Source organism: Typha angustifolia, chromosome 4, assembly GCF_048772165.1.
Source record: "Typha angustifolia cultivar Huaian chromosome 4, ASM4877216v1, whole genome shotgun sequence".
NCBI lineage: Eukaryota > Viridiplantae > Streptophyta > Magnoliopsida > Poales > Typhaceae > Typha > Typha angustifolia.
The window spans coordinates 5,765,302-5,774,447 of record NC_133242.1 but is presented as its reverse complement, the minus strand read 5'-3'; positions in this window follow the sequence as shown (position 1 = coordinate 5,774,447).

The window sequence follows — 9,146 nt, the reverse complement described above, 5'->3', positions numbered from 1 at the left end:
GGTCAAACTGTGCAAATCAAAGTTAATAGTGAGCAATTTAAAAAAATATTCATGATATCATGCTCACACAAGAATACACATACGTTATGAGTGCATTAAATTTTTTTTATTATTATAGAAGTCGAGGGAGTGACAAAATCAAAATTGAAACAATATACTACAAGATGACAAAATTGACTATAATAACTCATAATCAAGAGAAAAATCATATTTTTATGTCAAGAGTATATTACTGAATCTAGGAGTGCATCAAAATTTTTTTTTTATAACAAAACCTCTCGACAAATCTGAAACTAAAATCAAAGAAAATTTCAGAGTAAAAGAAAACCTAAAAAATTGAAACAAAATAAAAAGAAACTCACAAACTAAAACACAAATCAATCCGAAGCACAAATCCCTAAAGAAGTACGAAGATACTGAATTCTCTATAAATCCAAAGGTTTTGTAAATAAATCACTCAACTGTTTCTCCGTCTCAGCATGTTCTAGTGCTATTGTTTTGTCTTCAACTAACTCGCGTATAAAATGATGTCGGATATCAATATGTTTTGTACGCGAGTGTTGAACAGGATTTTTCGATATATGAATAGCACTCATATTGTCACAATAAAGCACCATAGTATCTTGTTCAATGTCATAATCCTTTACCATCTGTTTCATCCATAATAACTGAGAACAACAACTCCCTACTGCAATGTACTCGGCCTTCGCAGTAGATAAAGATATCGAGTTTTGTTTCTTACTGTGCCAAGCAACTAGATTGTTTTCAATATAAAAACATCCACCTGAAGTACTTTTTCTATCATCACATGTACCTGCCCAATCAGAATTCGTGTATCCCGATATGATAGCACCCGAGTCATAAGTAAACCAAATACCTAAATCAACTATGCCACTGACATATTTTATGATTCGTTTCACAGCAAACAAATGTGACTCTTTAGGTTCAGACTGAAACCTAGCACACACACTGACACTAAATGCAATGTTAGGTCTACTAGCAGTTAAGTATAAAAGACTACCAATCATGCTCCTATATAGTGTCTGATCAACACTTTTTCCTGACATGTCCTTACCTATTTTGGTAGTTGTACTCATAGAAGTTCTAGCATGTTTTGTATTGTTACATTTTAGAGTATGTAAATTTCTAACAACATAGTAATTATCAGATGTTCTAGATCCAAAACATATAACATTACCATCATGATCTAGAATAGTACAATTATTTTTGGAGAATTTTACCTCATAATCTTCATCATAAAATTGACTGATGCTTAATAGATTTGCTTTCAAGCCTTTAACATAAAAAACATTTTCGAGACTAGAAATCCCTGGAGTACTTACCTTTCCTTTACCTATTACCTTGGATGAATTACCATCTCCGAATGTCACAACTCCTCCTTCATGTTTTTCGAGATTAGAAAATAAAGACTTGTTACTCGACATATATCTTGAACAACCACTATCTAAATACCACAAATCAGAATTTAAGGCTTTCAAGGCTGTATGCACAACATAACATTTTAAATCACTTTTCTTGACCCATATGGCCTTTGTTTTCATCCCATAAATGAAAGCACTTCTAGGTTTTTGCAAAAGTTTACAATAAGGTCAAATATGCCCTAGAATGCCGCAATGATAGCATGTCGGAACAAACCTTTTTCTACTCACCTTTTATCGAGGGGTGTGACTAGAGTTTACCTTTGGTACTGTCGAAGATTCACCAATTTGTAGATTCAACTTCAGTTTAGAAGGATTCATCCAGGATTGCTTTGAAAATGCAGTTGATGGCTTTAGGTGTTCTTCCTTTTGTATACTTACAGAAACGAAGACAGTTTTGTTATTATTTGAATTACCAGTGTATCCAACTCCATACCTGTCTTTTTCAGAGATCTGAGCTTTTAGAATCTCGTCAAGTTTGTTCTTCCCTTTTAGAAATGTCACTTCCTTATGCAATCGCTCTAGTTCAATTTCATCAGCCTTCATTTTATTTTTTGCATTGTCAAGTTGTTCAGAAAGGTCTTTGACACGTTCAAGCTCCAATTTGTACTTCTCCTCAAATTGAATTCTTTCTGGTTCGATTACCTTGAGTTATTGAAGTAGTCTAAGATTGCTTTTCTTGAGTTTAAACGACTCTAGGTATAAGTCATTATATGCCTTCTGGATTTCAGTTCATCTTCCTCAGCAGGTAACATATCCTGATCATCTATACTATCAGTATCAACAATAGAGTCAGTATTAAGTAGAGAAGAGGTAAAAGCTACAAAATTTTCTTCGTCTTTTCTAGAATCGTCATTAGATTCATCTGAGTCATCCCAAGTAACTTTCATAGCTTTGCCCTTCCTCTTAAGACGGTTAGGGCATTCTTGTGCGATGTGTCCAAAACCATAACATTCAAAACATTGAACTTTATTCTCAGAATTCTTATTTTTCTCTTTGACATTGTTGTTTGTACCACCTATATTCGAACTTACAGTTGTCTTCTTTTTCACAAAGGCTTTGCTTTTCTCAAGTTTTTTAGCATTAAACTTGTTTGGCTTCCGAAAGAATTTATTAATCTTTTTGACAAACTTAGCCAACATCTTAACATCTAAATCATCTTCATCATCAGACTCCTCTAAATTTTGTTCAACTATGGATAGGGCCATCCCTTTGGACTTCCTTGGTTTTGAAAGACTGGACTCAAATATTTGTAGATTTCTTACTAATTGTTCAACTTTCATAGAATCGATATCCTTACTTTTCTCAATAGCTGTAACTTTCACTTGAAACCTTTCTGGAAGAGACCTAAGGATCTTACGAATAATTCTGTTTTCAGGAATTTTCTCTCCTAGGTTGAAACTGGAGTTGACTATATCACTCAGCTTTGCATAGAACTCATCAAATGTCTCATTCTCCTCCATACGTAGGGTTTCAAAACTAGTAGTCAACCTCTGAAGTTTTGAAAGTTTTACAGCAATGGTTCCTTCATGAGTTGTTTCTAAAATCGTCCAGGCTTCTTTTGCTATTTCACAAGTAGAAATTCTTATAAATTCTTCCGAGAAAAGACAACTAAAAATTGCATTTATTGCTTTGCTATTCCAGCCGACTTTTTCATAGTCTGACCTATCCTATGAGTCAATCTGTTTCTCAATAAGTTTTTCATTCACCATGTACATTAGTGGAGTCCAACTGTTCACAATGGCAAACCATACTCTTTCATCTATAGACTTCAAATAAGCTTTCATCCTAGCTTTCCAATATCCATAATTTGATCCATCTAGGATAGGAGGTCTAATAGATGATGGTCCATCTCTATGAAAATCCATGCCTATTTGATCTCTCTCTAAGAGTGAGAGAACCTGCTTTGATACCAATTGAAAAAATCTCTAAACACACGTATGTATCTAAACACTAAGCAATGATATCGCTCGTTCGCTTAAGTAAAAGTTCGAAAACATATTAAGAACGAAAGCAGAGATGAACGCCAAGATTTTAACGTGGAAAAACCCAAAACGGAAAAAAACCACGGATCCAAACTCGGATCAAAACCAATCACTATGATAGTAGTAGATACAAGACTGACTCACAAAATAACCCGTCGATCCAAACGACTTTGTTCCTCTCAATCTTGATCGCTAGAACCCACGATTCACTGCTTCTCGTGATTGAAGTCCAATCTCAGTAGCCCTTGAGATTGATCTTTCGTCTAGATAGCCCTTAAGATGAAAGATAAAAATATTGTAGATGAGTGGAACCTTGTTCGTTGAATAACCGATGTAGCCTCAAGAAGTCTCCTTCAATAATATTTCTTCAACCCCCCTAGAGATAGGGTTTCACAATCCTTATATATGATCTTCAAGATAGAGCTAAATCCGAGTCTTATCCGTACTCATGATCTTCAAGATAGAGCCAAATCCGAGTCTTATCCGTACTCATGAAAGTCCAATATTTTCAAACTTTGTTGGTGCGTTCGAACGGCATGACTTGATCTCATCAACTTTGCTCCAATAATTTTGTAATTCTTCAAACCCGAGATTTTCTAGACTTGTGTAAAGCTCATATACATGTAAAAAATATACTTAGAATATTTTGTACACAATTGGCAACAATTAAAATCCTAACATTCTACTATCTACACACATATACTAAGACCCATATTTCTTTGGAACAAGAAGGGTTAGGATAGCAAATGAACTCATGTTTTTTTTTATCAAGCCTTTTCGAATAAGCTCATTGACTTGTCATTGGAGCTCTTCATTCTTCTTTGAACTCATCTAGTATGCCGCAATTCTAGGAAGGGTAGTGTCGGGTAAGAGATCAATGCAATATTGAATCTCCCTCATTGGTGAAAGGCCAGAAATTTTTTTCTCTAATACTACATCATGAAATTCTTGAAAAAACGGTAATATAACAGAAGGAATTTCAGATTTCATGTCATTGGTTTCTAGCAGAACTAATATATAACCCTTTTTTGAATCTCCAAGTTCTTTTAGAAATAAATGTTTGGAGAGCAAGTTAACATCCTATGTTTTGGAAGATTTGGACGTGCTCACTGGTTTGGAATGGCCTAAGGTGAATTTTTATTCCATCTTTTTTGAAAGAATATGTATTTTTAAACCATCATGTATCATCTTTCTATCATATTGCCAAGGATGTCGAAGAAATATGTGACATGCATCCATAGTGATGACATTACACCATACTTCATCATGATAATTCTTACCAATAGAAAAATTAAATTAAGCATCTTTTGTTGACTTTTACCTCATTCTGTTTGTTAAGCCAAGTAAGTTTTTATCGTTCTAGGTGATTCTCAATCTTGAGTGATAATTTGTCCACCATGGTAGCGTGTTCTCACAACTTTCACCATTAATAATAATATTGCATACTTTGGTATCAGATATACACAGAGTATGGAAAATGTTGTTTCGGAACCAATTATCATCTTCAATTGTGAATTGTTCAAGATTCATTGAATGACGAGAGCCTCACCTTCATCGCTGTAAGGGACGTTTTCTTCTTTGGGTTCTTCATCATATAATGGATCTTCTTCATGTTCTTCTTCTTCAAGAACCTCCTCTATGAGTAACAATTCTCCTATTTAGAGATTTGAAAGCAATATGTGCTGACTCTTTTGCATTTGAAGCATCACCAAGAGTTGGTGTTGGATGTACTCGGATGCATCAATGATGTCACAACATCTTGCTTAAGAGAGGTCTCCGGCAGTGAGGATTTATGAGATTGAGAGACACTCCCTTGGTTTGAAGACTTCTCACGACCTCCAGGTTGAGAAGTGCTTGCTCCTTCTATTTTCATCCCTCTTTTGACTTAAGTTTCCACTCCGTTTTGACTGCAAGCTTGCATACATCATCGTATATCCAATATGGTTAGAGATCAATAACGTCAAAAATATCTTAGCACAACCCACTGAGATAGCGAGCTATAGTTTATTCTTCCTATTTGGTGAGACCACATCGCATCATGAGATTATCAAATTCCTTGATGTACTCCTCCACAGATTGACTCTCTTGTGTGAACCGATAGAATTTATGAAATAATTCTTGGAGGTAAGTATCTTGCAAGATATTTTTTTTTGAGTTATTTCTTCATCTTCTCCTAAGTAGCAATCATTGGCTTTCCTTCATGATATTGCCGGAGTTTGAGTTGTTCCCACCAAATGGAGGTAAGCGTTTTTAGTTTGTAGCCATAGAACCTTGTGGTGCTTCGGCAAGTCTTTGTCCTCATTGACTTGCTCCACAACATAAAGCCAATCTATGAAGTCATCTGGTTGTATCCTTCTCTCAAACTCAGGAATGTCCACCTTGATGTTTAGATCTTGTTGGAACTCGGAGTCCAATGATGGCAACAAAAGCCTCTTTACTAGATGCTCTCCTTCGAGCATAGTGGAAGGCGTTAACCTCCTCTTTATCATGGCTAGAGATTTCATGCTTCAAATTATAATGGAATTCATCATGTTCCAAAGCCTCTTGTCTAGCAAGAGAGCAAAATGATCTTGAAGAAGTCACACTTGTCTCTAGTGTCTACTTTGATATCCTGCAAGTCATGCTCATGGGCCAAAGCCTCCTTCATGTTAGGAACACATTTTGAACTTTTGATATTGGCCATAAGAACCAAAGCTCTAATACCAACTAATACTGAAACCATCGGAGACTAGATGAGGTAACTACACAAATGTGGCAGGACAAAACACTCGCCCTTCAACAAGATCCACCACATCTTAGTCGAGAGCACTCTTCTTCATTCGGAATCCACCAAGGGAATAATAGCAAAACAAGAAGAAATCTTTTTCCCTCAAAATATTTTTTTTAATAACTCAAAAATAGTTTACTTCATTAGATAATTCATTTGATACAAATAGGAATCTTGAGAACAACTATCTCCCTTCATGCAATAACTTCCTACTACCATGCATGAGTTCTAAAACTTTTCCTAAATACTAACCCCATCCCATTAACTTACGTAAGTCCCTAGAGAAATATATTAATTTTTCTCTAAAATTTTACCCACTTACATAAGTCTCTATAGAAAGTTATTTATTTTTCTCTATTCTCAAATGACAACATAAAATTCTAAGAGTCTATCATAGGTTTAAAAGTTCTAAACAGTGGCATCTACGATATTTTTAGCGACACTTAGCAATGCCAGTGAAAGTTTTTATCGATAGTCAACTAAAGTGTCGGTATATGCTGTAACATTTATTGGCATTTCACCGATTGCCGCTAAATATATAGTGGCATTTTCAAAATGCCGATGTAGATTTAATTCGTGGTATTTTATCAAACGCCGATAAAAGCGCTAAATAATTAACAACATTTTTTGAAATGCCGGTAAATAATTAGTGGCAATTACGTAAATGTCGGTGAAGGTATTTGGCTATACAAGTTTGATACGATTCGGACTTCACCGACGTCGTCTCGAGCATGGATTCAATTTAGGAGTATTTTTCTTTCATGTTTGAGTGTTTAATTTCCATTAAAATAAGTTTTCTGTAAGTCGCGTTCAAACGCGGGTGGAGTGAGTTCGAACGCGGTTTGTGAATTGGGCTATGAACGTGGGTGAAGAGAATGCACTGTGCGTTCGAACGCGGTGCGTTCGAACGCACTGTGAACGCCTGCATCACGTTCGCAAATACCGACAGGCGCGTTCGAACGCCTGCATCACGTTCGCAAATCCAGAAGAGCGAACTCGGTGCGTTCAAACACGGTCGGGCGAGTTCGAACGCGGTCGACGAAAATTGTGTTTTTAGGGTTAATTTGAGTTGTTGGTTAGCCTATAAAAGGATGTGGTAGGCAACAAAATTGATTATTGATTATTGAGATTGAGTTTTGCCTTGCCTCCTTCGTCTTCTTCGCTCCCGTTCTCTCAATCCCCGGCGACGCCGCTTCTAACCTCCCTCGACCGGCTAATCACCCTAGTCCCTTAGGGGTGGCCCTCTTCTCCCCCTTCGTCTAATCTATCCAACACTTGCCCTAACCCCTCCATCAACCACAATCCTTCCACCATCACTTTTCACCGGTACCATCCCATTAACGCCGGTCCTCCACCATCCACCATTACCTAGGATCTCGTGCCTCCATCCACGGATCCAAAACAGACCACCTGACCTTCGTCCACTAAACGGACGATATCTCGAGATCCCCAACTCCGATTTGCCTGAAACTTGATTTGTTGGAAAGCTCTTTTATGAGGCTACAACATATCAAAATCTCACGTCGATCCGACGGCAGCATATTTTGGGATCTTATTTCAAAGTTCCGTGCCAGATCGTATCAAGCTGGTATCAGAGCCTTAGCCCCAAAGAGAAGATCGTATCAAGCTGGTATCAGAGCCACCGTTCCTCGGACAAGCGCTTCCTATGACGACTACCAGATCCATGGCTGCATGGAGAGATGATGAAGAAGAGATTCTCCCAGTAGAGGAGGGAGAAACGGTTGCAGGGACTTCCACCCGTGGAACCGCCCGATCTAATCAGAATACGGAAGAACCTAGCGTTCAAGCCGTGTTGGGGTCTCTTTCAGAGCAAATGGCCATCAACAACCAGATGATGATGGAGATGATGCGGGAACTACGGGCGACAAGGGAAGCAATGGCGAACGGGAAAGCACCATCGACCCCACGACGCGAGTCCACCCCCTTGAACCCACCGCCACCGGTTCAGCCTTTACAACCACAAGAGCCGCTGCTACCACCACCCTATGGGCAGAGGCAAGCAAGAATGGTTACACCAGGTCCAGTTGCAGGTGAACCCATCCGACGGGCAAACCACTATGGAGACCGCCTTGGAGATCAAGATCCGTGGGCAGGTCAATTCGACCCGGAACCACGGCAAGTTAATCAAAACCGAAGGAGAGATCATCAACCGTTCATGGTGCATCCTCCCCCGGTTAGACAAAGACTTGGACATGATCCGGAACGAGACAACGACATCCATGGACAAGTCGTGCGTCTCGAATTCCCCAAGTTCAAAGGTGGCGATCCGATCGATTGGTTGTATAGGGCGGAGTAATTCTTTGCATACCAAGGAACGGCGGAAGAATACAAGGTGACGCTTGCGAGCTTCCACCTTGAGGATGCGGCGTTTCATTGGTTTCGAGTAGCCAATGCCACTGAGGCTATCGAAACTTGGGCTGAATTTTGCGCCGATATCACACGGCGATTTGGAGCATCGGGATATGAAGACTTTGATGCTCTCCTCTCAAAGACGGTGCAAAAGACCACGGTTGGGTCATACCAAGAAGAATTTGAGAGGATTAGTAGCCGATGTCACCCACCATGGACGGATCAACAACTTCACAGCACATTCATCTCCGGGCTGCGGGGTGACATACAAGCCGATGTGAGGGCTTTAAGGCCTAGAACCTTAAAGGAGGCCTTCGAAGATGCGGTGCTTATGGAAGACAAACATAGAGCCATGAAGATACACTTGAAACAGAGTTGGATGAGCCAAGGAAGCCGCAATCAAGCTCAACCAAACATAGCGGCGGGAAATACTATCGGAGTACCAAGGGTTGCTGCTACAGTGGTACCTCCTCGAGCACCCTTGAAGCCATCCCAAGATGTGAAGTATGCACCTAGAGGTCCGGGACGAGCACTCACACCAGCCCAAGTAGAAGAAAGAAGAGCCAAGGGCCTATGCTTCTGTTG